General features: G+C 35.9%; 1 pseudogene; it reads left to right on the forward strand.

Annotated features, from left to right (window-relative positions):
- Positions 1 to 2,229: 2,229 nt before the first annotated feature.
- On the forward strand, positions 2,230 to 2,601 carry LOC130449259 (histone H2B-like; annotated as a pseudogene).
- Positions 2,602 to 5,738: the final 3,137 nt, after the last annotated feature.

The following is a 5,738-nucleotide window of genomic DNA, read 5'->3' on the forward strand; positions in this document are numbered from 1 at the left end:
CCAGGGGTGGATGTCTAGAGGGACGGGCTCGTCTCAAGGGAAATGTGTGTGTGTGTGTGCTGTTAACTGGGCTGGACTGCGAGACTTCGACGAGTGAACAAGTGTGACAGTGAAGTGAAGTGAAAGCGGACTCAGGTAGTCAGGTGAGACACTGATAAAACTTTCCTTTTTCTTTTCAGCAGGTAGCTGTGCCTTGACACAGCCTTTTATTTATAATGCTAAAAATCATTTCTGCATGAAAGAATTGTGTTTATCAACACAAATTTGATTGTGCGGAATTTCTCCGTTTTCAAAATAGCCGTACTTCTCAGTACGGCTTAACATTTTATTTTTAGATAATTTCTAGGTACTCCAGAAAAATTGGAAAACCAAGACAGAAATTAACAGGCATGGAGCCTGAGAACTCCAAGAATAGGGAAAAACCCTACGACAGAGGATCGTCTGCCGAAAAACCGAGACAAAGCAAAGATACCAAAATTAAACGACTAGAAGAAGAGAAAATTATTGAGTGTTCAAAAATGATAACTGAATATCAATTATTGACAAAGACGTTAACCCAACAAATCAAATCCCTCGAAGAGAGAATTAAAGATTATGAAGAGAGAGAGACTGAAAAAAATCAGCTTATTGTGACCCTAAAGGATTATACTTACGAACTGAAAGTCGAGAACGAAGCACTTGCAAAAAAAATAGAAGAGATGGAAAGGTACCCAACTACAGGAGGAGTAGATAATACGAAAACTCCGAAAACTCAGAAGAAATTGAACGAAGAACCACAAAATGAAGACTGCCCTATGGAAGAAGACTTCACGGAAGTGGAGAACAAAAAAAAAGCAGACAAACAATCCTCAGACGAAGAAGAAGAAACATCAACGGACAATCAAATCCAAGAAGAATTGGAGAAAATAAAAAAAGACGAACAAAGGAAACAGACAAAACCGGAGAGAAGGCCACCTCCGATAATTCTAAAATCCCCACTGATGTGGACAGCACTACGCAAACAGCTAGTGCAAAGGAAAATCGATGCCCAGTGTAAAATGGGAATACACACGGGCAAAATAACGACGGCGACTAAAGACGACTTTAACAAGATGAAGATGCTCCTGAGCGAGTATAAGGAAATTGAGTGGTATACATACCTACTCAATGAAGAAAAGGAGAGGAAGCTCGTCATAAAAGGACTTGCTGTTAACACCCCAGTGTCGGAGGTAGAGGAGGAATTGAAGGAAAATGGACTTAGACCGAAGAAAGTATGGCAGTTGACAAGCCGTACTCAAAGAAATCAGGACAACACACGAAAACTACTACCTATATACATGGTAGTAATAGAACCGAAAGAAGAACCAACTTATAAGAAGTTGAGATACCTCTGCCACACAAAAATAAGTGTGGTAGAACAAAAAAGGCACGACGGACCTGTACAATGTTACAGGTGTCAGGGATTCCATCACGGACAAAGCACGTGCAACATGGACGTGCACTGCGTGAGATGCGCGGGAGCGCATAGAGCGGCGGAATGCACGCTCAGCAAGACGGAAAAACCGAATTGCAAGAACTGCGGAGGAGAACACCCCGCAAACTACAAAGGGTGCCCGAAACACCCGAAAAAGACGGAGAACAACCAAGCAAGGAACACCACGCGAACAGGACGCACTTACGCACAAGTTGCGAAAAAAACAACAAAGACAGAAAAAAAACACCGGAGCTACTGAGTATGTTGCAAAATATGCAGATACTCATAGCAACACTCATTGCCCAACAAAAATAAACCACAAGAGGACACCCCCCGACACGGTAATTCTGCATTTCACAAGGAAATGTAGAGTTATACATCGGGGACAGCTATAGAAAAGGCGAAGGACCACTCGGATTAGATCTTTCCCTATCGGCAGGAGATAGGAAGAGGTGTACCCGAGGCCGCGAAACACACACACACACGAAGACGTCCAGAACAAGAAGCCAAGAGTGTATAGCCAACAGGCTAATCTCTTAATAAAAAGATAAGACATCCCAGAATCTCCCATAGACCTAAGGGGAGAGGAGGGATTCTAGACGCGAAACTGCGACGTGAAAGAGGATGAGGACCTGTCGGAAGTGACAGGGGGTGGTTGGAATGTTCTTCTTCGCACCCACTCGTGGATTTATCCTGTTAAATGCTAATTTTACCCTCTTTTCGTCGATAAATACGGTACGTCATCCAAGTGTTTTTATTTTATTTCAAGAGAAATAATGCCACCAAAAGCTAGCGGAAAGGCAGCAAAAAAAGCCGGAAAGGCTTAAAAGAATATTTCGAAAGCCGATAAAAAGAAAAAAAGGAGGAGGAAGGAAAGTTATGCTATTTACATTTACAAAGTACTTAAGCAAGTTCATCCTGACACCGGTATATCGAGTAAAGCTATGAGTATAATGAATAGTTTTGTTAATGATATATTCGAACGTATCGCCGCCGAAGCATCCAGATTGGCTCATTATAATAAACGTTCAACAATTACAAGTAGAGAAATTCAAACTGCAGTGAGACTATTGCTTCCCGGAGAATTGGCAAAACACGCAGACAGTGAAGGAACTAAAGCAGTTACCAAATATACTAGTTCTAAATAATAAGTATAACATATCTACTATATTGACACAAAATTTTTTATTTTATTTACTTAAATAATAAGATCGACCAAACAAAAAAAAAACGGTTCTTTTCAGAACCACAATACTACTTTTTTTTATTTATATATGATAACAACGAACGAAAGACTTTAATTCAATTGAATTCTATTAAATATGACGAAAGATGATATTCCACTTAACTGAAAAATCCTCTTCTAAGATCAATAAAAATTTATTGTGTATTAATATTACAAGGCCATGTTTTTCCGTTGTACGTACATATATATATATATATATATATATATATATATATATATATATATATATATATATATATATATATATATATAAAACTTTCTAACGTCGCTTTTGTTTTAAAAAGTCTCATATACTAATTCACTGTCGGCTAAAGGCAAAAAAAAAACCCGACCGCCGGTAAGATAAAACATACAAAGCGGTTGGTCGGTTGCCGTTGTTAAAGTAGTTTTTGTGGCGTCTTTGAAGTTTTGTTAAAAACACTTTTTTTTTTCTTTTCAAATTGGTTTGAAATTTTAAATGAAATATGTTCATTTCCTAAAATAATATACTATACAATGTAAAAAAAATTGTCGGATAAAATATGAAATATTGTGTAATAGACAGACATAGTTGCGAAGTAGTTAGTTCGTTCGAAGAAAATATAATCAGTCAATTAATCTATTGTAATAATTATAATTTGCTACTACCACCACCACCACCCACCATTCAATATTATCTAAAATGAAATATAAGCGGGTTCCAATATTGAAATTTGATATTTTTCTTATATTTAGTATGTCGGAAGATTGTTATAGAAAAATACTCATAATAATATATTAGTTACGAACATATATAGTAGAAACGTGTCGCGTAAGTCAGGGTAGACATGTCACCGTTCAAATGATAATTGCGGTATTATTTCAATTCGTTTTGATATTTTTAAATATTGGTCATTATTGTGAATAGACACGTATCTCTTTACCTTCATTGTATTTTAAGAAGGACTTTTATTTAATTTCGAAATTATATCTAAAGTGCTAAGCATCGACGGAAATAAATTTTTAACCATTTTTAAGTGGTACTTTTTTTTAATAACAAACGTTGTTAGCAGTCATTAAATTATAGTAAAAAGTTCGAAGTATACCTTAGTTAGTTCTTTGTCAATTTTTTTCATTACATTCGATTCGAAAATCTCGAAGAAACCAAGGTTTTTGAGGTTGGTTTGGTTTATGAGGTTCGTAATTTAATTAAAAAGGTTCTTTATTCTGTTTATGATTCCCAAATTAACAATACATATAAAAATAACAATATAAAATGTGTATGCCGATGGTCTGGCGATCTTTACATGTATTGAGTGCGTCTGAAGTATTAAGCTGGCTCCTTGTTTCTTCAACATTAACTTTGTCCCTAATATATGTTTATGATTCCTAGCATCTTTCGACTGGGTTATCTCTGAAAAGCAGCTGAAAAACAGAGTTTCAGAATCGACTGGGGGAATATTTTTCGAGAAAACAACATGACTGACGTTGTTTTATTTGATATTAATTATTATTATTATTATTTTGAAATATTCTATACATTTGTGATGAATAAACTTTTGGAGTTGAACAACCTTGTTATATGGTTAGCGACCCATGCAGAAGCCTACACCCACTATCTCGGATGTCTTCTGCGCCATTTGCGTCTTTGAGGCTCTTACGAAGATCGTTTGGCAGACAATAATTGTAAAAATTTGTAGAGATTTTTGTTATAAAGTCTTTAATAGTGGGTATATCGGCTTTGTTATATAACCACGTGTTTCTGGGTAGTTTGGGATAGCAATTATATTTTATCGCCATCCGTAAACACTTGTTCTGTATCACTTGCAGGGAGTTGAAATTGTGTTTGGAGCCGTTATAATAAACTGGGGCTGCGTATGTGAGTATTGGACGTATGATCTGTTTGTATATAAGTATTTTGTTTTGGCTTGTGAGATTACTGTGTCGGCATATGAGTGGGTACAGTTTGCCCATTGCAATCTTGGCTTTATGTATTTGTTGCATGATATGTGCTTTTGCATTTGTGTTGCCTTGTACAGTATACCCCAAATATTTCAGGGTGTTACTGGGTGTAATGAGGTGTCCATCTGCATATAGCTGAGATTGCAGTGAGCAGTTTTTTCTAGCTATTCTCCTGAGTAATAAATACTCTGTTTTGGATGCATTAATGGCTAATTTGTGTTCGTGTAAATATGGTATAATTTTTGTGTTGATGTGATTTTGTGCGATGTCTAATGCGTGATCTGGATTCTTTGCTGTCGATACAAAACAGGTGTCGTCGGCAAATATGGCGGTAAGAAGTTGCGGGGAAGTTGGTAGATCATGGATAAATATGGAATATAGTAAAGGAGATAACACAGAGCCTTGTGGTACTCCAGCTTGTATTGAAAATGGTCCAGCTGTGTGATTTTCTATTTTAGTGAAGAATTTACGATTCGTTAGGTATGAATTTAAAATTTTAATCAAATAGCTTGGTATACCTAATTTGATTAATTTGTGAACTAATCCCTCGGGCCATACGGAGTCAAATGCTTTCTGTATGTCGATAGTGACCATAATTGCTTTTTCTTTGTTTTGGAAGCCTTCTCTAATATAATTTAAAACTCTGATGATTTGAGCCACTGTGCTGTGACCGCTTCTGAATCCGTATGTTTATCTATGAAATTTTGTAATCTTTTAAGGATTATTTTATCAATTACCTTTGCTATATTATTCAGTAGGGAAATTGGTCTGTAGCTATCCACATAACATGGTTGTTTGTTAGCTTTGATTATTGGTATGATGTTGGCAATCTTGAGCATATCCGGGTATTGACCAGTTTTAATAATGAAATTTATTATGTATGTAAGTTGTACTATTGCTTTTTTTGGTATATTTTTGAGTAAAATGTTAGGTATCCCGTCTGATCCCGGGGCTGTTTTATTTTTTAATTGTTGTATTGTGTTGTAAACTTCTGTACAAGTTGTTAAGTTTTGTGTATTTAAAGTCTTTAATGAATTCAGGTATTGATGAACTGATTGTGTGATATTTTGATGGTATTGTGTGTGTTGTGAATAATTTATAAAGTTGTTTTGAAAATAC

Source organism: Diorhabda sublineata, chromosome 10 (genome assembly GCF_026230105.1).
Source record: "Diorhabda sublineata isolate icDioSubl1.1 chromosome 10, icDioSubl1.1, whole genome shotgun sequence".
NCBI classification, from domain to species: domain Eukaryota; kingdom Metazoa; phylum Arthropoda; class Insecta; order Coleoptera; family Chrysomelidae; genus Diorhabda; species Diorhabda sublineata.